The sequence below is a fragment of the Diceros bicornis genome, chromosome 1 (assembly GCF_020826845.1).
Source record: "Diceros bicornis minor isolate mBicDic1 chromosome 1, mDicBic1.mat.cur, whole genome shotgun sequence".
NCBI classification, from domain to species: Eukaryota; Metazoa; Chordata; class Mammalia; order Perissodactyla; family Rhinocerotidae; genus Diceros; species Diceros bicornis.
Genome location: NC_080740.1, coordinates 81,377,725 through 81,405,185, shown reverse-complemented (window position 1 = coordinate 81,405,185; position 27,461 = coordinate 81,377,725). Strand labels below are relative to the sequence as shown.

The 27,461-nt window shown below is 36.9% G+C and overlaps 1 long non-coding RNA gene across 1 annotated transcript in view; it reads right to left on the bottom strand.

Moving 5' to 3' along the window:
• The window catches only part of LOC131408620 (uncharacterized), a 352,918-nt gene extending 331,571 nt beyond the window's left edge, over positions 1 to 21,347 (bottom strand). The window contains exon 1 of the long non-coding RNA XR_009220797.1: positions 21,202 to 21,347. This is a non-coding gene — a long non-coding RNA (uncharacterized LOC131408620). The remainder of the gene's footprint in view (positions 1 to 21,201) is intronic.
• Between the last annotated feature and the right edge of the window lie 6,114 nt (positions 21,348 to 27,461).

Genomic DNA, 27,461 nt, shown 5'->3' with positions numbered 1-27,461 from the left:
AAATCTAGATACCACCTAAATATTCAACAGATGAGTATTAATTCAATTTACCAATATCATACAAAAACTTTGCAGCCATTAAACACAAAGCGTTAGAAGTGATCTTTCAACATGTCAGCAGTCCCAGTGCATGGTTAAAAGAAAAAAGCAGGTTACAGAATAATAAATAGATACGGTCCTGTTGTGTGAAATAAAATATATGTATAAACACATAAAATTCTGAAAGGATACAACCACAGTAAGAGTGGTTATCTCTAGAAAGTGGGATTATGGGCGTCTTTCTTTTGTTTATCTATATTTTCTGAATCTTTTGAAATGATCATGTATTGTTCTTGAAATGAGAACAACAAAAGTTATTTTTAATTAAAAAAAAAATTAAAACAGATGTCTCTTAGGAAAGAATGGGTTTTGAACCACTGGAATCATAAACTAGGCACCAGCTGCCACCTGAAAATCTCAGCTTTAGAATAAGCCACAGACTCCTGAACATACACGAGCACATGTTCTCCCTCCCTCAGCACACGTACTGTTCTCTGATACAAGAAATCAAATGATTCATTCTGTTGCCCTCCACCTCACCCTAACATAGCAAAGACGGAATGTGCACTATTTCCAAATCAAAATAGGCACGGTGCAGCAAGAGGCACTTCCAAATGATGAAATTAGATTAGAAGTTAAGACAAAATACGTTTAACTGGCTTTTAAAGAAATTTGGTGGAACACATTACTATAAACAGTACATCTGGGCAGCCAAACAAACTTTGCCCGGAGAAAATCAGTTTTGCTCCCCAAACAATGAGAAAAATTACTTTAGATTCGACATTAAATATTGTCACAAGTATTTTTTAAGAAGCATTTCTATAACTCTGTAGAAATAGGAGTCAAAGGATGCCTTTGTTACCATGGTAACAGTCTCCCTTGGAAGAGCCAAGGATGAAGTAGCATACATTCACCCTGCATATATTTGGCCAATCAATAAACAAGAGACTTAATCTGCATGCATCACATTAGGAAAGTGGTCAAGGTGTCCATAATTTAGTAAAAGGGTAGGGAGTGTTCAGGTATTCTGGGTTTAGTCACCCAGCCTAATTTTCAACTGAGCATTGTTAACATTTTCTTCATTAGAAACCCATTATGAAGATAAACTATTGCTAAAATGCCTGATCTTTGAAAATGGAAATCTTCAATACAAAATTTTAACATATCAGTATAATATGCAAGGTGGTAAACTATGATTAGAGGTTTAGAGAAAATTGTGCTACAGGGAGAAATGCATGCATCCCGGAACCCCAGGAATAATGGTAACAATAATAACAGCCAATATTTCCTGAACATTTACTATGGACCAAACATGAGGTAAATGTTTTACATGGATTTTTCACTGAATGTTGCAAACAACCTTCCGAGTTACTACTATGAGTTTTTATTCCCATTATACAAACGATGTGAGAACTGTTAGTATTCCTGTTTTGCTGAGGGAACTCAGAGATTCAAGTAAGTAGCCCAAGGGCTTCCATCTTGAGTGCTGGAGCCTACAGTTCAAACCCAAGCAGTGAGCTACAGAGGCACACTCTATCCATTATGCCACACTGCCAGCTCTGCCAGTGATCAACAGCACGGCTTTATGAAAGCTACTTTGCTTCTCTGAGTCCCAGACTTGGGCTTTTGTAAGGTTACAATTAAATAACATATGTTAAGAGAAAGCATACAACAGGCCCTCAGTTAATACTCCATCCTTCTTTTTGAAAACCTTCTGTTCCTCAGAACCAATATAGGTTTTTGTGAATACTAACATCTCTTGACTTATTCAGCATGAGAGAGAGTTGAGAATTATTAAAATACTAAAATCTCATTTTACTTCTTGGGTGCAACTTCTGCCTCGAACACATGAACAGAATTACCAACAAATGGCACACACACATGTGCACGCACACACCCAGCCAAGGGTTTCTTCTCCTATTTTCTCACCCCATCATATGTAATGGCCACAAGAAATACGGCAGCAGAGGGAAACACAACAAACAAAATAGCCATCAGAAAACTAGCTCTGTCCCTCTGGAAGCTTCTGTTACATCACCTTTCTAGGCCTCGATTTCCTCTGCTATAGCAGGGAAGAGCTGAAGGTTATTTTTTATAAAGAACCTTCCAGGAGCAACCATCCATGATATGATTGTTGCTGTGAACTGAGTGGCCCTTGCTCATTCGAACCCTCTCTATTCCATTTATACCTTTTTTGGATTTTCATACCTGGCTACAGAAAATGAGTCAGTTTTAACCCCCATGCCTGTTGCCTACCTTTCAGGTAGTTTACTTGTCCCCTCACAGGCTCAGCTTCATAACAAAGACTTCTACAATTAGGCCCTATGTTGAAAACTTGATGCTTTTCTTTTTCAGTGTTTTCACTGAAATATTTGTCATAATCCTGTTACACAAATTATCACTCTGGGATAAAGATCCTAAAATTGGGATGGGACAGTAAACAGTTTCTTAAGTAATCCAAATGTCCCCCAATATTCAAAAAGTTGAATGAGGTATCAATAAAAAGCAAAAAAGTTGGGGCTGGCCCAGTGGTGTAATGGTTAAGTTTGAGCACTCTGCTTCAGCAGCCTGGGGTTCGTGGGTTTGTATCCCAGGTGCAGACCTACACACCGCTCATTAAGCCATGCTGTGGTGGCGTCCCACATACAAAAAACAGAGGAAGACTAGCACAGATGTTAGCTCAGGGCCAATCTTCCTCACCAAAAAAAAGCAAAAAAGAGACACACTTTAGAGGATCAATTATTTGGGAACAGAATTATGGAGTCATTTCTCTTTTCCAGACTTTAACATTAAGTGAAATGTGTGTATCATCTTTAGCTGGGTTCATTTTTTTTTTTCCTGTGAGGAAGACTAGCCCTGAGCTAACATCCTATGCCAATCCTCCTCTTTTTTTGCTGAGGAAGATTGGCCCTAGGCTAACATCCGGGCCCATCTTACTCTACTTTATACGGGACGCTGCCACAGCATGGCTTGACAACTGGTGCATCAGTGTGCACCCAGGATCCGAACCTGCGAACCCTGGGCCCCGCAGTGGTGTGCGCACTTAACCGCTGTGCCACCGGGCCAGCCCCTAGCTGGTTTCATTTTAAACTGCTTCATCAGGTATTTTTATTAGTAACATCTACTCAGAAAAGAATATTTACCATGTTCTTTACTTGATGCATTTCTTTAGGTAAAATCATAAATATAGTCCCTGCATTTCATACCTACCTGAGCATAACATGAAGCTTATATTTAAGCTATCTATAAGGAATGCTTTCCTGCAAAATTGGCATGTGAGTACACGGAGCAGCTCTTTCTTTGGTCACGTGGAGTTGGGAGCTTTATGCCTTAAAAGGAACAACCAAAAGTGTCAATTGTCTGGCTCCTTAAGAGGCAGACCCATTGTTGTCTCAAATACCAGCTGCAGTTTGAATTCACCTGAAATGATGTTTCAGAGAAATCCTTTTTTAGTGTTGGAGAGAGGAGGCTTGTAGTCTGAGAAATGATTCCATGTTGGAACTGAGAATCAAGACATTCCTCTCACCATCCTTCTAAAGCAGAATTTGCAAACTGCTGGCCACAGGTTATCCCCAGAAGGGATTATATAGGCTGCAGTGGGGACTGAATAGTGTTTTACATTTGAATTAACTGCCAATGTTTAAAAATCATTAGATTTCACTGCTTCTCTTGAGAAAGCTGGCAACTCTGGACCTGCATTCTCACACGGCAGCCATCTGCTGGAGCTGACTGCTCATATTTACAGGGGCATGTTCTATCCAGTGCCCCACTGTCCCCACCATTCCTGAGTGTATACTCTTCAGTGAGGCTCAATGTCATCATCCCCATAGCATCTTACACCTGAGCCACTCCACCCATTTACTTCACCTGGACTGATAGATATTTAACAGCACAACCAATCAGAATTATTGCAGGCCCTTGTTTTACACCTAGAAGTAGTGTCCTGAGGCCCCCTGCTATGCTGAGTTCACCGTTTTGTTGTGGGACTGTGTGCAGAGTGGTTAGAGAGGTCCTAGTAAATAACCCAGGACATCTGGGGAAGCTTGGGGTCGCTTGGGAATTTTGAGGCGGTGGTTATTTTCCAACTGATGTGGAAGTGACCATTCCTGGTGCTGAGTAACATCCTTGCCTTCAGCATTTAAGTTTGTGACCCTAGCTCTAAAGTTAAATTCATTTTCCTGAGCAGATGGATATAAATGGACCACATTAGTGGGTATCATTCCCAAGCGGAAAACTTGCCAATTCCCTCTGCATTCTGTTTTCCCTGGTATTACAACTTCACCTTGGATTTTTTTAAAGCAATTTCTCAGAGAAAATGCTAAATAGCATATAATGACTTCAAATAGAATTTGTCCTACAAGCAGGGAAAAACATGCTTACTGACAGAGAATATGAAGTAATATAGACTTTATATTCCCATCTTCCCTTTGAGTATCTCAGAGCACTCCATTCATGAATTGCCCCACTTGATTATGTTTTAATTTAAGCTATTAAACAACTCTCTACAAATTATGACGGCACCTCTCAGAGACTTCTAAGACACTTTGTACATGGTCTATATCAAAAATTTCTCAACCTCGGCACTGTTCACATTTCAGACCAGATCATTTTTTGGTAGTGGTGGAGAGTGACTGTCCTATGCATATGTATCATTTTTCCAGCATCCCTGGTCTCCATCTACTAGATGTTAGCAACAATCCCCAGTCATGACAACCCAAAATTGCCAGATGTCTCCTGGAGGGCAACTACTTTCAGTTGGAAGTCACTGGTCTATATTCCCACAACCCAAAAGAGTCATGTGTCTGATAACTGGTTGATTACAACCCAAAGTGTGATACCATAATACATCATTAGGAACATAATGATGACCTATTTCTATATTACTATAAATAGAGATTTGACAATTTGTGATTTTGATTAATCTGACCCTTTAATTACCTTTTTCTTTGGGAAGATTTGAGAAAAAGCACATATAGTTTTGTTTTATGTTCCTCAATCTCATTAGAATCCTAACTAACTTTTATATTTTCTGGAACATTTGGGATGATTTTAAGCTCCTTCCTCCAGAATATTTACTGTGACTGATTTTTAAAACACACGTGCTTAATTACTAATTTTTCCTGCGAATACCAGACTATATGGAAGAAACAGACTTAGGGAAGTTAAGTGACTTCTCCATAACCAGACTGTCTATAGGTTTGATCCTTACACTTGTCTTTGATCTCTTCAGAGTGAAGAATCCTGTGCATTATTTGCAGAGGCAGTATATTAAATAGTTTTTCTTACTCCCTGTATAGGGTATTTTCCACAACATTACAATAAACTACTGCTCAAATAATTGACAGGGAATATTACTAAATCCTGAAAGTATCTTTGAAACCAAAAAAATGATGAAATTAAGTCCAGGGTAGTTTTAATATTTAACAATAAAGCATTCATCTGGTTAGAGCTTTTTGGAGCTATACCTGATATCTCCCTTTCTTCACCTACCTTTAACAAGCCCTGTGGGAATCTGCCTTATAAATGGTTTTGAATCCTCTCCTCCCTCACATCTACCCCTTCAGGCTTTCTTGGATTGTCATCTTCACCCTTGACTATTGCAGTGGACTGCAATTACACTTTTCCTTTCTCAAGTCATCCACCATTTTGATACCACAATTATTGTGTGGTATCTGATTTTATGTTTTTACCTAAAAACCTCCAATCACTTTCTGTTGCTTACAAGACAAAGGCAAAATTCTATATGAGACGTACATACATGCATGTTTCCACCCTCAGATTCTGCCACTTCCCACTATGTGCTAATTCTTAAGCTCAGAGGCTACTCACAAAAGAACCCAACACGTGCTCTCCTATTTCTGTATCTCCTTGGTTTGTGACACACATATCTGGAAAAGTTCTACTTTTAAACCCACCTGGAATGCCACCTTTCCTGCGTTTCCTGGTCCATCATATAGAAAGATTTTTTTTAGTTTTTTAAATATTTATTTCATTCACTTTAAAAATAGTCTATCACGTGGACAGCACTCAGCAGATATTCCCAATGACTGCCTTATTTGAAAGCTTATAATGTATTTAAATAATTTCTTCAATAAATATTGAATGATTTCTGCATTCTACCTCCTGTTTTAGGTAATTTAAATCAATGATATGCATTCATTCATATAGAAAATAAAGGCATCTATAACGTTTCATAGTGTTTATAAAGAGAAGAAGTTTTTTAGAGACAGAATCAGAGAGGTTGATTTTCAGTTACTCTTTAAACACAAGTTAGATTCTATTATATAAAATATACAACACAGTTAGCACAGTACCTAGCACTTAGTAAAAGCTAAATATAATTTGGTTAAAATTAGTATTATTACTATCTATTAGAGGAAATATCTCAAATTGAAAAAAATCCAGATAATGTGAGATGACCAAGAAGCTGCAAAGGTCAAAATCTATAATCTCTAAACAAAATATTTTTCTACACTTCAATGTATTTTTTAACTCAATAAATATTTATTGAGTCCAGTTAAACCAGAAAAATGGGATCAGCTAAAGTAGAATATGCTATATATGAAAAGATGGACATGTCGCTATCCCTAAAATTCAAAGATTTCCATTTACAATATAAATGAAGTTAAGATATAGAATAAATAATGAAATTTTTAAAAGATTCACTTTAAATGGTTCATTTCTATATGGTCTAGATAGTACCTGTCTATTGATTAGAACATCTGATCCATTCGATTGTCAGTATCACTAACCATGTAGCTGAGGGTCTTGTAAACAAAGACTACATGCTACTTACAATTTACAGTGGGAAAGTTAATAGGACATCATCACTTTTCTGCACTTGGGTCTTCTCATTTTATCCCACATAGTGGTAGATGGATTTGCTTAATAGTGATTATTCCCTTTATAAGAAATCATATTCATTTAGAGAAATTCTATTGCCTATGGACAATCCAAGTTTTGTTATTTATTTATTTTTTGGATAGTTACCTGGTTTTAAAATTGGCAAAAAATTATATATTGGGCAAATTTTTGTTTAAAAAATTTAGTCTTAATTGACAAATATTTAAGAGGTATACTTCTATTTGTTCTTATATTTGTTAACATTGGAATTGTTCTGTCCGATATGGTAGCCACTAGCTACATGTAGCTTTTGAACTAGTCTGAACTGAAGTGTGCTCTAAGATCTTAAAGATTTAGTACAAAAAATAATATAAAATATGTCATATATAAACTAGATCATGTAACCATGCGTGTGTATATGTATATACATGTATATGTATATACACAATTGCATGTTGAAATAGTATTTTGTATATATTGGTTTAAAAAAATATTAAAATTAATTCTAATTTTTTAAAATGTGGATATTAGAGAATTTTAAATTGCATATACAGATCACCTTATATTTCTCTTGGACAGTGCTGATTTAGACACTTTGTTCTTAGAATGATTCATACCTTTGTTTTCCTTTTTACTATTTTAAATATTATTGAAAGAGAATTTCAGGATCAATTGCTCCAGTAACCAAATTTTACAGATGAGGAAACAGAGGTCCAGAGACACTCTTGCCTAGGGTCACAGGCTAACCAGACACACCACAGAACTGGAACACCTATCTCTAGACTTCTAGTCCTGAGCTAAGTTACTGGCAAAGTAGCAGATGACAATGAATAGATGCAGGAAGAACAAATGGATAGATACTGTTTCAATGCTGTGCTGCATTCATCGGTGAGATTCTCACATGACTCCTCCTTGTGTGCAGTGAGGAAAAAGGCAAAGCTACTGTGTTCCATAATATTAGTGATAAAGCTAGCTTCGTAAAAAATGTAACAAATTCCAATATGGGGTCTTTAAAGAGTAAGAGATATGACTGATGAAATGAACCTGTTAAAATATCTCTGACCACTTTATACTTTGGAAGGAAGAATGAGACTGTGTCAATGAATGAAAAATAAAACCTACATTTCTTGGGAAGGAGGCATCCGTCTTTTTCTATTTGTAAATGCTGACGAGCAGAGTTTAAGGAGGGCTAATGTCACCCATTCATCTTAATTAAAGAGTTAATTGCTCATGTATCCTGATTTAGTTAGCCGAGCCTGGTAGCGTGGGAAGCCCTTCTCTCTATGTATTTTATTGACCAATGTAATGACATCATCAGTAAGTCTCAGGATTTATTCATGCTTCAGCCTATCCTCATAATGTTAATAGCCTTGGACATGATAAAACTTTCAAGAGGAAAAGAGTCCTTGCGCCTGGCACAGAATACAAAAAAGACAGTGGCTGTTAAATGTCTCGCTTCAGCTGTCATTGAAGTATTCCTTCAAAGTCTAGTGGTTAACGAAAATAGTAAAAAGTAATTTTAAATACTTGTTTTCAGAAAATGTTTGCATGTGCAATCATGTAGCAGGTTTTTACAACTGCACATTAAATATTTGAAAGTTAGTGGTTTTCATTCAATATTACCAAACCATAGGCAGGTAAGCGTAAGTTACAGAGAGAGTCAGATTCTGCTGTTAGCATGTTTAAGACAATTGTTTTAGAGTTAGAGTTGGTGAAGAACATCTTTCAAACACATATTTACATACACTCAGAAAAAATCGAGACCATATAATTTACCCATGAATTGGATGAAGGGATTCCTGAAAACAAGGTTTTTCAACCTTTAAAATATAATTTTCCTCAAAATTCTCTACCATTTCCCCAGAAATAATGTGTTTAGATGAACTAAAAGGCTACAATGGATACATGACTAATTTTAGACTCACACTCGTTGCTAATACATTTTAAAAAATGGAAAAAGAAGCAAAAATCAAAGAACAGCAGGGAAAAAGTACTATCTTGAGGGCATACAGAGACAAAAATATGGAAATGATGTTCAGAGTTAATGGCCCTTTTTGTGTCTCTTCTCACATAGAGCTATAAGCAGTCCTAGTTAAAGTTAATTAAAGTTAGTGCCTTGTTTCTGCAAACAAAACTGGTTCAAGAATCATCCTCCCACTTTTGAGCCACTGATTACATATTAAACGCCATGTTATGGCCAAGGTAAGCACACTGTGGTTATATTAAGAAAAATGTACAAAAACAGGAGGTTAGAAGGTAAAAGTTATATATACATACATAAATATTTAGTTATATGTAACTATATATAATACAATAATACATAATATATATTTTATATATATACACACACACACACACAGTCATATACATCACTTAACATCAGGGATAAGTTCTGAGAAATGTGTCACTAGGTGATTTTGTCATTGTGCAAACATCACAGAGTGTATGTACACAAACCTAGATGGTATAGCCTACTACACAGCTAGGCTATACGGTACTAACCTTCGGGGACCACCAGCATACTTGAGGTCTGTTGTTGACTGAAACATCGTTATGTGGCACATGACTGTGTGTGTGTGTGTGTGTGTGTGTGTGTGTGTGTGTGTAGTGCTCTCTTGTAGGTTGAGGCATCCCAATACCTTAGGTTGATCACTTAACTCATGTGCTCCTCAGTTTGCATATCTGTAAAATGGTGAAAATTATAGTACTTCTCCCATAAAGTTATTGTGAGGGCAAAACGAGTTAATGTATATAATATGTAGAACAATGCTTGGCATGTGGTAAGCATCATACAGGTGTGAATCATAATTATTATTCTTATGAGTAAGTCTACCTTTTTTTTTTTTTCCTGCTGAGGAAGCTTTGCCCTGAGCTAACATCTGTTGCCAATGTTCCTCTTTTTGCTTGAGGAAGATTTGCCCTGAGCTCATACGTGTGCCAGTGTTCCTCTATTTTGTATATGGGTTGCTGCCACAGCATGGCAGCTGACGAGTGGTGTAGGTCCACGCCTGGGAACTGAACCTGGGCCACCAAAGCAGGGCAAGCTGAACTTAACCAACAGGCGACAGGGCCGGCCCCAAGTCTGCCTTTTTAAGATAATGATTCACTACAGTCTCTTCAATATAGAGTTTGATTTTTAGTCTTAGAAATTTCATTTTTCCACTTTTTCTTAAAGTTTTATTTTTTATATATAAAAAAAGAATTTTGTTGTAGTTATATATAGTAACATACATGTACATAGAGGCAGCATTGTGTTGTAGTTAAGATTCAAGACCCTGAAGTGAAGCAAATGTGGGCTCATATCCACTTTCTACCCTTTGTAGCTTCGTGACCTTGGGAAACTGCTCTAACATTTCTAAGCTTCAGGTTTCTTTTTTATTGAATTAGGATAAAAATAAAATACTCCTATAGCAGTTGTGAAGATTACAAAATATAGTGGTTGTAAAATCTTAAAATAGTATCTGACATATAATATGGTAATTATAGAATTTCTACTTTTCTCCTTTTAATTATGAGGAGGATAATGGTGTATAAGCAAGAAAAAATCAAGAAAGGCACATTATTGAGTTAATAGTGATTATCTCTGGGGGAGAGATAATGAGTCTTTTTTTTTCTTTTTCCTGGTTTTCTGCATTGCTCATTTTTCCACAGGGAGCATGGTGGAGGTAAGTGATGAAAGTGTGCTGGAAACCAAGTGTTACAGTTCAGAGGAAGGAGACCCTATTTCTAGCTGTAGGTGATTAACTGAAAGTTACCAGATAGGTAGGAATTCTTTGGGTGGAAATGGAGGGAGATTATTGCAGATAAAGGGGATTGCACCAAGTTTCCAAAGCAGAAGCACAATCAGTAATAGGGAAAAATGAGCAGGCCTGATGTGATGCTCTTGAAGGTCTGTGGAAGGATAAAAGATGAGGTCGAAGAATTGGGTAAGAGATTAAAGAACATGAAATTTATTCTGTAGTTAATAAACAGCCGCCTAAGTAGGTGAGAATGGGACCCCAGAGTCCAAAATTAAGCAGTGCTTAGATTTCAAATTAGCATATGAGGCAAAAATCAGAGATTGGCAAAATTAGTCATGAAAATTATTCAAATCTCTCATAAACTACAGCATGGGGGAAATGCATCTCATGTGATGGTATTGTATACAACCCTAAAGAATAAATTCCTTAACAGATAAAATTTTTAGAACTACAGAGCTAGAATAAGGAAGGAACAAAAGAAAGTCTATGTGTAGGTGTCTGTGGGCTTCCAAAACACTTCATCTTTAAGGCAAGTTTTTAATGAATCCCTAGCAGTGAATAGAAGGGGGGATAATGTTATGTTTCTGCATATCTGCTGGCTTTATGCCATTCTATGCTAATATTAAGCAGCTCTAATTTTTATACACGTTAATAGATTTGTTTGTGATTTTGATCATTAGACCAGATACTTTATCTAAAAGCTCCTACCAGAGTTTCATTGGTAATAAAGCAAGTGGAATTAAAATGTGCATGTAAGATTGTTGGTTATGGGTCTAAAGTAGAAATCAAGAGGATTAGAACACAAGGTCGGAAAGACTGACTGAATGATAGAATCAAAGATGACTTAAAGTACTTAGTAAGACAATGGGACCACTGACACACATTAGAAAATGTAGTTAGGGGATTGTTTTTGTAAGTGGCCAGAAAGGGCAGAGATGTTTTGACTTGCTCAAGTTGAGGTGAGAGGATGTATCAAATTTCAGTCATCCAGTAGAATAATAACTCTCAAGGGGAAGGTCAGACCAGATGGTAAAGGTTTTGGATGTAGATGGAGTTGACAGGGAAGGCAAATACTTTCAGAGTCAGAATTTAATTCTCCTTTCATCAAATCTTGACTTATGAGAAAGGGACTCTTATTTGTGTCATATTCTTAACTAGCTAACTTGAAGTGAAATTACTGAGGAGGCCATCAGCAGAAGGTTCCTATAAAGACTCGGGAATTGTGTCGTGTCTTCATTACTAAAAACTCCGTGAAGTTACATGAACTCCTGGTTGAACGAATTTCTCATATCAGTTCTTAAGACACCTTTATTTCTAAAAGGTTTATTCATACTTCCCTTAATTATGATTTTCCCTACTTTGTGACGATATAATCCAGAAATATTTAACCATTTTTAAGGTTTTTTTTTCTTAAGGCAAAATCTACTTGACACGGCTATCAAATCTTCTTCTCTAGGTTATGTATTTTTTTCCCATAATACAAGTATGTATTCAAATTATAATTATAAAATAATGAACACAATAGGAAGAAGACAAACGTCTGGAACTGAAGAGATGGAAGAAAGTTCATGGCTACTTCTGGAAATAATTTCAAATTTAAAAAAAGACTAGAAATGTTGACATTGTATATCAAATAATAACAACAATGGTTACAAGTTATTGATCGCCTACAATATGTTAGACTCAGAATTAAAACATTTATAGATAGTATCACATTTAATCTTCTGACTATCCACAGAGCAGATATAATTATCCCAATTTGAAGAAAAAAGAGAAACTTGAGGATGAGAAAAATTGATTTGCCTGAAAGTCACACCCTGGAAGGAGGTGAAACCAGGATTCTAACTCCAATCTGTTTACCTCCAAAGTTCCACTCTGTCCACCACACACAACTGGTGCCCCAGTTTATCAATGCTGTTCAGTAAAGTTAAATGTAAACTGTAAAATGTCTATTGTATGCAGTTGTTGTACTTTTTACTTTTAAGATATTAATCAAAACTTAACTCAGCATGTAGTAATAACTCAGAAAAATATTTGTTGTATGTTGCCAAGACCACTTGAATAACAGTAATTTTTATAAAATTCAATCTTATTTTGAGATATAGTTTCTTTTAGATTGCAGTATTTTTTAATAAATATAACTCTGGACAAGCCTAGTATAAGAATGGAACCTCTTCCAATACTATCTACTTACTAATAAACATGTGCAGAGAGCGGAACAGAGCAGAGGACCTATAATTCTTTGACTGTACCTGGTAGCAAAGATTTCTGATACCATCATGTAAAAAATTGAAGTATAAAACCTCCCAGAAAGCTGATGTAGGAAAACAGGACAAACTAGTAGATAGGTGGAGAACAGGCTATGAAGAGCTTTAAAAACACAGAACCATGGAGACCAGAAAGAAAATAAAAATGACTCAGAGAAAATGTTCAAGAGACTTCAGAGCCAAAAAATAAAGATGTTAATCTCATGATAAGCATAACATGTTGAACAAGAAAAAGCAAGCAAAATCTCATTCCACTGAATTGAAATGATTCAGTAGGGAGAAATAAATTTTTAAAAGAAAAGGGACCAGAGAAATAAAGTGAAAGTCAATCCAATACAAAAATAAATGACATAGCAGGCAGAGAAATATCATATTGACAAGAGAGATTGATTCTCCACATCAGAATGATAGAACCTGAGGAAGGAGAGAGGGTTCCTTATTTCCAAACAAGAGTAGTTTAGGGAGGTAAAAGCAATTAAGAAAAAAATTAAATAAAAATCAAGCGAAAAGTGAAAATTATTAGAATCCAGAGCAATTATATGCTACCAGGGGAAAATGCTATCATAACTAGGATTTAAGTTGAGCAGAAATGCATAAAAAGGTACCATTAGATGTCCAAAAAAATCCAACTTTACAATCAATAAAAATAGGTGTTTAGTACGCTCACATATTTTGGTGATTGAAGGCAATCAATAACTTGTAAAAACCTTTGCAAAAGGGTAAAGCAAAGATATTTTCATTAGCATCATCATTAGTTTTCTAAATTTAGTTCAGAGCGGTGGTGAGAAAGCTCAGACTCATATTTAGTAGACTGGGAGCCAAATTTCAAGTCTGCTGTTAGAGGTTGTCGAGCTCGGCCAGGTCATTGAGCTCTAGTTTCCCTTTCTATTAACCAGGAATAAGCCATCAGTGTTACATACCTCACAGTAAGAATTTGAGGCTTTTCCTGAATGGCTGCACTTACTTGTTGCTTTGGAAAGGCAGTCTGGTAAAACGGGAAAAGTGTGGGTTTTGGTATGAGACAAATCTGGATGGAAACCAGAGACTGATGCTCACCATTTGTGTGACGTAGGAGAATTAACTAACACCTCTGACCCTCAGTTTCTTCATCAATAAAGTGAGAATAATAATGTGTATTTTACAAAAGCAGTATGAGCATTAAATGAGCTAATGTTCTGTCACAATGGAAGGCATTCATTAAAAAATGATTCCCTTTTCCTTAATATCAAATGTCATTATTACCATCATTATTCTTACTCTGTTGCTAAATCGAACATACTTTACTGTTTTTCAAATGGCTGTGTAATTGTAGGCCTTATTTCTGCTTACATAGCATTCAAGCCTGGTTCTCTAGTTCTCAAAAAATTCTGAGTGCCCCAATACCTGTTAAATAAATTCCTTTTTTGTTATTGTTGCTTAAAATAACCAGAGACTTTCTCTTCATGGCAACTAAAAACCCGGACCTACACAAAGAGTAAGAATCACAATGGCTCTGCTGTCAAACTAGGTTTCTTCCAATCTCACCTCTATTGCATGCATCCATTCATTCATAAACAGATAACTTGAATGTATCAACTACGAACTAGTATCTACCAGGCCCTCCCTAACCCCCATGCAGATTTCATCCAGTCCCATGGCTTTGGATACAATCTTTACAGTAATGACACCATATTTATATCCCAAGCCCTGAACTCTCCTATGGACTCCAGATGACCTGGATATCCAATCACCAGCCTGATATCTCAGGAAAGATGTTTAATAGGCATCTCAAATTTAGCATGCCCAAAACCCAGCTCTAAATCTTTTCCCCAAAACATGCTGCTTTGCAATAGATCAGCTCTCAGTTAATGGTGCCTCTATCTTTCCAGTTGCTCAGGCCAAACTCTTTGAGGTCATCTTTGACACGCCTCTTTCATGCATACCCCACATCTATACTGTCAGACTTACCTTTAAAATATATATGCAGAATCACACTACTCACCACTATCACTGCCACCCACCCTCAGTTTAAGCCATATGTGATCATGCTTCCCTGAATTATCTTAATACTTCTCAAACATTCTCCCAGCTTTCACTCTTGACCTCTTTCAGTCTGCTCTTAGCAAAGCAATCTGTGATCATCTGATGAAGAGGAAGTCAGGTCACACCAAGCCCTCTGTTCACTTTCCTCTGGCTTCTTATCTCACTCACAGTGAATTGCCTACAAGGGCCTAGAAGTTTTTCACCCTCCTCTCCCCACTACCTGTCTGACTTGATATCCCACTATTCTCCCTCTCATTCACTCTTCTCCAACCACACTGGGCTTAGACGTGTCAGGTCCATTTCCACACCCACAGACTGGGTATTCCCTCTTTCTGGAACACTGTTCCCTTTGATCTGTCCTCACGGCTCTCTCCTTCGCCTTCTCAGGTCTTGGTTCAAATGTAACTTTCTCTGGAAAGATTTCCTGACCCCTCCCTCCCAAGCCCCCTGCCCTGCTTTATTATTTTCCACAGTGCCTTTCTCCATTTAACAGCCTATATATTTTACATAATTTTTATGCTTATTCTTTCTCTCTCTCCACTAGAACGTCAGCTCTTTGAGGAAAGGAGTGATGATTGTGTTTGTTAATTATTTCTTTAGTGCCAGGCATATATTAGGCATTTAATAAATATTTGTTGAATACATTTAATGAATATATCAGGCTCTGGGATACAATAATAAATAAGATAAAGTCCCAGTCCTCCTGGAGCTTAAATTTGAGGGCTGGGGGAGGGGAAGACAGTGAACAAGGATACCTGTCTCCAACTCTGATGGGGAAAGGGAGGCTTCTTAGAAGTAACTGCACTTGGGCCAGCCCCGTGGCTTAGCGGTTAAGTGCGTGCGTGCTGCTGCTGGTGGCCCGGGGTTCGGATCCCGGGCGCGCACTGATACACCACTTCTCTGGCCATGCTGAGGCCGCGTCCCATATACAGCAACTAGAAGGATGTGCAGCTATGACATACAACTATCTACTGGGGCTTTGGGGGAAAAAATAAACAAACAAAATTGTTAAATAAATAAATAAATAAAATTAAAAAAAAAGAAGAAGTAACTGCACTGGCAACTCACTTAATCGCTCTGAATTTTAGTTTCCTCATCTGGAAACTGGAGACAATCAATCTCCCCCTAAGGATAAGGGTTAAATGAGATCAGGGATATAACATACCTGCTGGAGGAACTGGCACCTCAAAGACATGCCAAATGTGTTCCGTGCCATTGCCACCCTCTCTAAAATGCTTTGATTTTATGTCTTCTTTTAGTTCTATCTCTACAATTTTCCACCTCTCAGTCTTTATGTTAAATATTGAAAGCAGTAAGCAGTAAAAGTCTATTAGCTACTGCCAGTCCCAGTAAACAAACAAATTTTGTAGAATCTGTTGAAGAATCGCTGCTTGTGTATTTGTCCTAATCATCTGATAACTGAAAAGTAACCAGAATTAATGCAAAATGGTGTAGTTAACAACTTGGCTGTCTCAACAGATGTTACTAGGACTCTCTTACTACTCTAAAACTCTCAATTGCAGTAGGCTCTGAAAACTCCTCTGGGGAACTCTTGGTGGAGGCCAGTGGTCATCTAACTTTCAGAATTATTACTAGCTTTGCACTCAGATGGAAGTCCAGGAAGTCCAGCTGAGGTGTGGTTACTGCTGATACTGGGACTATTAACTCGGATATGTTTTTTTCCTCTGCCCTACATATACGCTCATAAAAGATTAGAGCTAAGCCATCAGTGCTGCCCGATGCAATGAGTGTTTGCACGTACACACACACACACATTTAGGAAATAGAACACACACACATGTGCTACAACTATCCATCATCTATCATAACTGGATAATTGTATGTAGTTACATAAATATATAAATCTGTGATAATGCCTTGATCAAGTTATTTTACGCTAGCTTATATATGTATAAATGTACATTTAAGTGCTCTCTCTGTATTACTTATTTAGTATAAATTGGCTATTTATGATAAAAACATGCATATATACCTTTAGTCATTCTATGAACACGTGCTTAGAAATTTTCATGATAAAAGGCTTAACAATGCATCATCATGCTATTTCCCATGGAAAATATTCTTAAAAAAAAAATAACAAATGCATAAGTTAGGATTTCCTCCAAATGATTCCTCACTTGCCATCTTCTTCTCCTTCGACACTGACCTTTACCCTTAAGGAAGCAACATGGGACTGTTTCTGTGTCTTGAACAGCATTAAATTAATTTAATTTCACTTCAATTTGAAAAAGAGTTATCAAGTGATTTTATGAATGTCCAACAAATTGAGAAAATAAGGAAGAATAGGAAATATCTGTCCTCAAGGAATTTAATCAACTAGGACATCACAGACTAAAATTCACACCAAGTAAGATTAAAAACCATAAGAAATATGCATGATTATGAAGAATAGGAAGTGAAAATACAGGCAAAACTTAGTGAGGCATATTTTCAACATGCTGATGCAATTTGATTAGGAAAAATTTTCATTTAATTATATTCATGTATATGTTTAAGTGCCCTAAGGACATAAGTATTACATTAAGACCCCCAAATTTAATTTTTGGAAGTTCTAGACTCAAGTATATAACTGTAATGTTAGAACCAAATATAGAACACTTTGAAATTGATGAAAGAAAGAGAAATAGAACCCTATACCCTCCTTGAGCTGAAGCTGATGGCATCTACTCAAAAAGCAGGAAAAATTTAGGCTTCCTCTTCACATGTCTGACATGTGACAGAAACACTGAATGAAATCCTATAAAATAATTATCACTCAAGGCCTCCTTTTACTTCTAGAGGCAGAGACTGCTTTGTTAACGCTTCATTTTTAGACCAGAAGGAATTTTCCTTCTCTCACGATAGCAAAATTGATATTAAGGGTCACAGTCGTTTGCAAAAAGTATTAATGTACAAAAGAAAATCTATTAAGGTGAAGAAACTAACAAAGCAGAATTGTATGCTTGGGGACAAAAATAATTTGTGGATGTGGGACAATGAGTTATTTGGTCTTTCTTCACAAATGAGGTAACTGTCATATCCCATCATATCTCACTACCATGAATTATATATAACAACATTTGGTGAAATATGAAATTCTAAAAATACACTGAAAGGTTGGAGTCATCTTAATGGTTTATTATGATAGGTGTTCTTGGTTTTGAAATATCTTCTTTCATAGAAGACAAATGGGGGCGACATTATTTTGGAAAGTCCACATCTATTAAAAAGATGAATTAAAAGCTCTTTGAGACAGCTGTGCTGTCTTATTAGAACAACATTTTCTTCCTAAATAGTCCTTGGGGGCAATTGCATGGAATAATCAGGGGATGCTTTGGGCTGCATTCAAAATTGAAGCTCAAGGAAATGCTGCATAGGAGAAGATGGCAAGATAATCACTTTTGCTATGAATGTAAACATGTGAGTAAGGACAATAAAGGAAATCGGACTTAAATCAAAGTAATGATGTTATGTTTTCACATTCAGAAGACATATCCTTTCTGTAGCACTGCTTCATTGTGGTTAATACCTGGGCTTTGGAGTTAGAGAAAACTAGATTTGAGCACCTTCTCTGTTCTGTAGTAGCATGTGATCTTGGCCAAGTTCATCAAACTCTTGTAGCATCTATATCTTCCTCTATGAAACAGGGACAGTATTTTATACCTCTCTTGGGGATTGCGACAGTTAAATGAGATAACGCAGATAATGGGATTATCAGTGACTGTGCCTTGGAGAGATGAAAAACCTGCTATTTTGGAAACTACATAGCTTAGTAGGTAAACTCATGCGTTCTGACATTAGAGCCTCAAGATCTACTCTCTTACTTCCTATGCAACTGTGAGAGATTGACTCCATCTTTCTGAATATCAGTTGATTCATCTAAAAAGTAGAGATGATATAAATATCCACCTCTAAAGCTGTGAAGGTTAATGGCAAAATGAAAAGTGCTTAGCAAAGTGCCTGGCACATAATTCTAACAAGAGCTAACAGTGATAGGCATAAATATAACCTTAAATAACAATACAATTAATATACACATAATACAATATTCACAACTTCCAAGCTTTTTTTTTCTATTTTAAGGGTCTTTCAGTTTTGTTCCTTGTCTATTTTCATATCTCTGAAGTGCCTCAGGGGAAAAATCCTAAATATATAACAGATACACAAGGGCACTGTGGAACATGGGCACTGCACCTGTCATCATGTCACTCATAATCACTTTTCTCTGCTCAAATGTGCACACCTGGGGAAGGTTGAAAACTCAGTCTCCTACATTATCTCCCATTACAGTTGGGTAGGGAACATCTGGCCAATTAATTTTCAGTAGTCTAGGAGGCTGGATCACCAAATACAGCATTCAAGAGTTCTTATTTTCACTACCTTCCTATGGTCAGCACACACTAGACTCAGGTAGCTGCTTGTTAGGAGAGCTTGCATTGCTAACATTCTAGAGAAGGATACAAAGAGATGACCACAAATCATACAAGGCAGAACTGCAAATGGATATGATGATCTTTTCAGATTTCTCTTACAAATACACAAAGTGCCTATACATAAGCCAAGTTAGCCAGGTTATAAATCTAAATATTCTGCCAAAGACAGTAATGCATTTCCATTTGGACTAACCATGAGGTCAGGCAATAGTCTTCAAAACATCCTCACTCATTCTGCTTCCTAATAAAAAAGGGAAATATAGTCCTCATGATAAGTATTAAGAGCTCCCAAAATTTATCCTGAAGAGGATGGTTCAGTCTTAAATAATGAACTATTCCTTCCTATTAGAAACAAAGAATTATTTTCTATTGTAATAATACTCACTAAAAATCTCATGTTGGGCCCATTGATAAAGCCGAAGTTTAGGGGTAAGAAATGTGTATGTAGCCGGCTTCTCTTCTAGGACTCTGTGTTCTATGTAACTACCATTTGTACAATAAATACAAGTCTCTGCCAGTTCTGTGATGAACTCAGCAGCGCCCAGGCTATTATTTAAGGCTTTTTTAAGAATAAATATCAAATAATCTGAAATGGCATCTTAAAGGGTGAAAGTGCAGCCATTTTTTTATGCTTGCTAGCTGCGGGTAATCAAAGGAGAATTTTCTTCCTCCGCAAGGCACACTTCGCACTCTGGCTAATGGAGAATATGTACTTTAACAGTGTCTGATGTGGCACAGAGCTTCAACATGCCTGTTCAACACATATACTCATTTTGAAGGAGGCAGGAACACTGGAAGAAAATTTGACTATTACAATTTTGTAAGAATGTATGTCTACACAATGCATGTATAGGTTATATGTTATATGCATGTGTGTTTACACACACAAAGTTTTAGAGTAGGTTAAAAGTTGCATCAGCATCTAGAATTTTTTACTTCAAGAACTATATCTCTCTTACCACTGATGATATTGGTAGAAATGAAGTATCTCATCTCCCCTGTCAATGAGTGGGTATGTGACTCAAGCTTCACTGATTAGATCCTGTTTCCTGAGTCATTCTCCTGGCAGATCCTTGAAGAGATCCCTCTACTAGTTTCTGCTACCTAGATTTCCGAGCTTCTCTAGTTTCTATCCTTTTGTGAGGCTTGACTTTTCAGCCATTGATTTGATTTTGCGAGATAGCCAACATGCTTTCAATTTATTCTTTTGTTTTTCTACTTACATTTCTACTTTGACTGGTCTCTGTTTCATGCAACCAATGGTTTCTGATTCATGATATATACAGCTTCCCACGCTTCCTGCAACCTCCCACTTTACAAAATTGGACACAGGATATGTGTCCTCTCCTGCCCCCATAAAAAGCAAGACTGTTTTGGATTTAACACTTAAAATATCTTCACATTCAATTACATTAATAAAATACTCTTTTAAGACCAATGAAAGTGATTTAAATATGTTTTGTTTTATTTTTTACTCTCCTCAGACTAACAACTTTAAGAAAAAATAACTTCATTGATTTTGAAACATTAATCTTTTCTCAGCACTTGGACAAAACCTAACTATACACAAATAGGGTAGTTTCTGTATTTGGACATCAGTAGCAATATTTTTCCAAGTTTTAAATCATCCACATAGCATGTTAAATTATAGTGCCTCTCTTTCTTCTCTGACAGATTCCAACCTTTTGATTCTCTGCCTTCTTTCTTTGCTACAGTAAATTGATCCTTTAAAACATCCAGGTGCAAATGAATTAATGGTCTTCTATTGTGAGTGAGAGTGATGGAGACCCTCCCCCCTCCTTCTCCACATTGAGGTCGTTTCCCCTTCTGAGAAACCCACATATCAATTAAACTCACCTGCTAATTAAAAGCTTGTTTGGAAAAATCCTTGCTAGTTAGAAGCAAAAGAAAGTGTAAAGGTGTCTAAAAATAGAGGCTTTGAATGTCAATTACTTCCTTCCTCCTCAGTTCCTGGTTCCTTGGGTTGAATTGAACACTGGTAAAGAGCTAGGAGAGGGAAAAAAGGAAGAAAAAATAGTAAGTATCTTTTTCACTTATATTTCCCTGGGACTATGTCACTGGTTAGAAACTTCAGGTCTTGGTCAGCAACATAAGGATACACAGTTTTTATTCATGAGACCGAAACACCATTTCTCACTTCTTATACAGCCACACTGATTTCCTGCATAAAGGCAGTAGAAACCACAGTTCTTACATGCTGGCAGTCAACGATCAAGCCAGAGCTTTTGCAAGCTGGAATATCAGAGGAATTAAAGTGAATGTGGAAATGATGCCCTGTTCTCTTTCTTAATGACACCTGCCTGTTCTTAGATCCTCAACCACTACTTATTCCTGTCTGCTTTTCCTGAGAAATGGGTCCTAAGGGCAGATTTATACCAATACTAGATTGTCTTCTCTTTCTTTTCTACCTCAGACTTAAAAGCTATATTGCCCTAAAGTAACATGCTAAGTATAAACTATACAAAATCACTCCCAGGACACTGGGAAAGTCACATGCATGAACAAAGCTCTTTTTTTACTGTACCAGACAATGAGAACAAATTAAATTATAATCTGCCTTAGAAAATGACAGCTAATTTATCCATTTATTCATTTGCTCAGTAGATTTTTGTTAAAGATTCACTATTTGGTAGTCAATGTTAGGAGGTAGAGTTAGAACTGTAATTAAGATCTGGTCTCAGCCCTTGGGGAGTTTATAGTCTAGTAAAAAAAAAAAAAAAACTCAGAGTAAATAGAAATTACAATAGCATGTGATAAAGCTGGTAATTGGAGAAACACAGGTGGGTAACTCAGATATGAGAGGTCAAACAAAGGCTTTTCAAAATGGTTAAAGCTAAGCTAAGGCCCAAAGGTTGAAAATAAATTATGTAGCAAGGAGAATAAGAAGAGAGAAAAGACACTCCAATGTTGTTGAATGGGAACATGAAAGGGACCGTGATGCTCTGGGGAACTGTCCATAGTTCACTGGACCCGGAGCATAGAGAGTAAAGGGAAACCCCACAGAAAGAGTGAAATAAAATGTATTTTAAACCGCCTTCTGTAATAAACAGAAATTAGTGATTTTTTTTATAATAGGATGTATAAATAGAAATAGAAAGGACACAGGTTTTCCATTTCATGATTTCCTTTATGATGTGCAAAAACAAAACAGGGCATGTTTAGGTGGCTACGAAAAAAATTGTTTCCAAAAAAATTTGCGTTCAACTGACTTCACATAATTTAAGTCCAAAATAGATATATGCCATAGACAGGTAAACTCAGAGGATTAAGGTAGATTGCATGACACAGAATGAGAATAATATAGTGACAATACAGCAAAATCCCATAAAAATATAAATTCTTGAAAAAAAAAGATTTGTCAATATGTTTATGTTCAAAAATAGGATATGGTTTTGAAAAAAAGAGAAGATACATTCACACAGTGGAATACTGTGTATCAATGAGATTAGAGCTAACATGATAATCTTCAGTTCAGGTAAGAATTACTGAATACCTACTATGTGTCAAGCTTTTTAGTAGGTTCTAGGAAAATCACAATTGATGAATGATGCAGTCAAGTCCTGATGCTTAAAGACTAACAAGGAAGACAGATTATTAAAAAGAACTCGCAGGAGTGGTTAAGTTTGTGTGCTCCACTTTGGCAGACCAGGGTTTGTGGGTTTGGGTCCTGGATGCGGACCTATGCACCGCTCATCAGGCCATGCTGTGGTGTCAACCCACACAGAAAGTAGAGGAAGATGGGCATAGATTTTAGCTCAGGGACAATCTTCCTCAAGCAAAAAGAGGAAGATTGGCAACAGATGTTAGCTCAGGACCAATCTTTTTCAGAAAAAAAAAAAGAACTCTCAGTAAGTGCTCAGTGTTATATGTTCCATCTATGTATTCTGTTACCTAGAGTATAAGGCAAGAAACTTGCTTATTCACAGCTGTATCCTGGTGACTAAAACAGTGCCTGGAACACTGCTTAAGTTCAATGTATGAACTGTATCTCAATGAGTGGTCTCTGGATATGAGGACTTCAGCTCTACTTTTGATGTAGCACTATGACTTATAGCCCTCTTGATCTTTTTCCACATCTTGTTTTTGTTTGAGGCCGACAGAAACTGCACTCCTGGCTGTGAAATCCAAAGTTCTTAGACAAATCATATAGCCCCAAATTAATATTCCAAGTTGCAAATCACCCTCCAATGGTTTCTTATTGCAATTAAAATAAAATCTCAACTTCTTACCAAGGCCTATGGTCCCCCAACTCCTATTTCATCTCAATATTCATCTGACATTTTCCACACTCTAGGCACACTGGCTTTCTTTCTGTGCCTCAAGCACACTGCATGTGTTTTCATTTTATGGACTTTGACCTGCTTTCTCTGCCTGGAATACTCTTCCCCCAGAACTTTGCATGGCTCACTCTTATCATAAAGGCCTCAGATTAAGTGTCACATCTTCAACGAGGCCTTCTCTGACCACCCATCAGTATTATTCCATCATGTCATCCTGCTTTATATTCTTCACAGCAGTTCTTATTACTCGAAATTTTCCTATTGTTTGTGTCTTTTCTCACCCTCCACAACTAGATTGTTAGCTCCATAAAGAAAAGGAAATTCTGTTGTCTATTATTAAAGGAATGCCTTATACATAGCAAGTCTTTAACAAATATTTGTTTATTGCATAAATGAATAAATTATCTAATGATAAGCAGTCTTTCATTTAAGTTGAGAGAAACTATAGACACTGCTACCTGTAAGAGAAAATTCAGGGCAATAGCTCTAATATTACAACTTATCCAGTTTTTAGTGGTGTAGACCTAAATTATAAGCCTACAATTGAGATCCATTCTTAAAAGGTACCTAAAAAATCCATAAACATTTTGTCCCCACTGCCCCCTTACAAAAGTATTTACAGGCATATCTCATTTTACTGCACTTCACTTTATTGTGCTTCGCAGATATCGAGTTTTTTACAACTTGAAGTTCTGTGGCAACCCTGTGTTGAGCAAGTGTATCATCACCATTTTTCCAACAGCATTTGTATACTTCCTGTCTCTGGGTCACATTTTGGTAATTCTTGCAATATTTCAAATTTTTATTATTATTATTGTTATAGTGATCTGTGATCAGTGAGCTTTGGCATTACTATTGTAATTGATTTGGGGTGCCACAAATCACACCGATACAAGATAGGGAACTTAACTGATAAACGTTGTGTGGGTTCTGATTGTTCCACCAACCTGCCCTTCTCCTGTCCCTCTCCCTCTCCTCCGGCCTCCCTATTCCCTGAGACACAAAAATATTGAAATTAGGCCAGTTAAGAACCCTACAATGGCCTTTAAATGTTCTAGTGAAAGGAAGAGTCACATGTCTCTCACTTTAAATCAAAAAGTAGAAATGATTAAACTTAGTGAGGAAGGCATGTCAAAAACTAAGACAGGCTGAAAGCTAGGCCTTCCACAACAAACAGTTAGCCAAATTGTGAATGCAAAGGAAAAGTTTTTGAAGGAAATTAAAAGTGCTACTCCAGTGAATACATGAATGATATGAAAGGAAAACAGCCTTATTGCTGATATGGAGAAAGTTTTAGTGGTCTGGTTGGAAGACCAAACCAGCCACAACATTCCTTAAGCCAAAGCCTAATCCAAAGCAAGGTCCTAACTCTCTTCAATTCTGTGAAGGCTGACAGATGTGGGGAAGCTGCAGAAGAAAAGTTCAAAGCCAGCAGAGGTTGGTTCATCAGGTTTAAGGAAAGAAGCTGTCTCTATAACAGAAAAGTTCAAGATGAAGCAGCAAGTGCTGATGTAGAAGCTGCAGCAAGTTATTCAGAAGACCTAGTCAAGATACTTAATGGAAGTGGCTACACTAAACAGCAGATTTTCATTATAGATGAAACAGCCTTCTATTGGAAGAAGATGCCATCTAGGACTTTCATAGCTAGAGAGGAGAAGTCAATGACTGGCTTCAAAGCTTCAAAGGACAGGCTGACTTGCTTGTTAGGCACTAATGCAGCTGGCGACTTTAAGTGGAAGCCAATGCTCATTTATCATTCCAAAAATCCTAGGGCCCTAAAGAATTATGCTAAATCTACTCTCTCCATGTGCTCTGTAAATGGAACAATGCCTGGATGACAGCACACCTGTTTACAACATGGTTTAATGAATATTTAAGCCCACTGTTGAGAATTACTGCCCAGAAAAAAGAGATTCCTTTCAAAATATTACTGCTCATTGATAATGCACCTGGTTACCCAAGAGCTTGGATGGAGATGTACAAGATTAATATTGTTTTCAAGCCTGCTAACACAACGATCCATTCTGCAGCCCATGGCTCAAGGAGTAATTTTGACTTTCAAGACTCATTATTTAAGAAATACATTTCATAAGGCTATTCCTGCCATAAATAGCCATTCCTCTAATGGATCTGGGCAAAATAAACTGAAAACCTTGTGGAAAAGATTCACCATTCTAGATGCCATTAAGAGCATTCATGATTCCTAGGAAGAGGTCAAAATATCAACATTACAACAGGAGTTTGGAAGAAGTTGATTCCAGCCTTTATGGATGACTTTGAGGGGTTCAAGACTTCAGTGGAGGAAGGAACTGCAGATGTGGTTGAAATAGCAAGAGAACTAGAATTAAAAGTGGTGCCTGAAGAAGTGACTGAATTGCTGCAATCTCATGATAAAACTTTAATGGCTGAGGAGTTGCTTCTTATGGATGAGCAAGGAAAGTAGTTTCTTGAGATGGAATCTACTCCTGGTGAAGATGCTATGAAGACTGTTGAAAAGACAACAAAGGATTTAGAATATTATATAAACTTAGTTGATAAAGCAATGCCAGGGTTGAGAGGACTTATTCCGATTTTGAAAGAAGTTCTACCGTGGGTAAAATGCTATCAAACAGCATCGCACGCTATAGAGAAATTGTTCGTGAAAGGAGGTGTCAATCGATGCAGCAAACTTCACTGTTGTCTTCGTTTAAGAAATTGCCACAGCCACCCCAACCTTTAGCAACCACCACCCTGATCACTCAGTAGCCATCAACATGGAGGCAAGACCCTCCATCAGCAAAAAGATTATGACTCACTGAAGGCTCAGATGATGGTCAGCATTTTTATAGCAGTAAAGCATTTTTTAATTAAGGTATGTACATTGTTTTTTTTAGACATAATGCTATTGCACACTTAATAGACTACAGTATAATGTAAATATAACTTTTATATACACTGGGGAAGCCAAAAAAATCATGTGACTCGCTTTATTGTAATATTTGCTTTATTGCAGTGGTCTGGAACTGAACACACAATATCTCTAGGGTATTCCTGTACTTTTAAGATAAATTTTATTCTGAAAAAAGTTTTGGTCTGACAAACGACCCAATGGGCACAGGGCTATGGAGGGTAAAAACTTCCACTCTAATTTCCCTCAATATTTTAAACTTTAAACAGCTTTTTTTAATTGAGCATAAAATACCTTCACTCATACTGGCCATAAAGAAAAATACGGTGTAAAGAATGTCATTCTGCAAGATCCATGAATTACTCTCTTATCTTTTATAAATACTAAAGCCTAGACTACATCAGGGACAGATCATTGTAGGACAACCTTCGCACAGAAGTGAACAAAATATAGAATTCTTTTTCTACATTAGCATCATGACCTGGGACATACAGTACTCTAAAGTGGACAAAAAGAAAGACATCCATGCCATTTCTCCAAAGTTTAATATTACATAAAATTACAAATGAGCAATACATTATGAGTTATCATAGTCCTTTATAAGTGCGATTCATATGAGTAGACTATAGATTAATCACCCATTCATTTCCGTGGAAAAAGTACTATTTAGGGGGCCAGCCCCATGGCGTAGTGCTTAAGTATGGCATGCTCTGCTTTGGCAGCCTGGATTCGCGGGTTCAGATCCCCGGCGCAGACCCACACCACTCACCAGTCTGCTGTGGTAGCAACTCATATACAAAATAGAGGAAGACTGGTATGAATGTTAGCTAAGGGCAAATCTTCCTTAGCAAAAAAAAAAAGTACTATTTAAACTAGGGAGGTAGCATAGGATAGAGGTTAAAAATGGGTTTTGGAGCCAGAAACCCCTA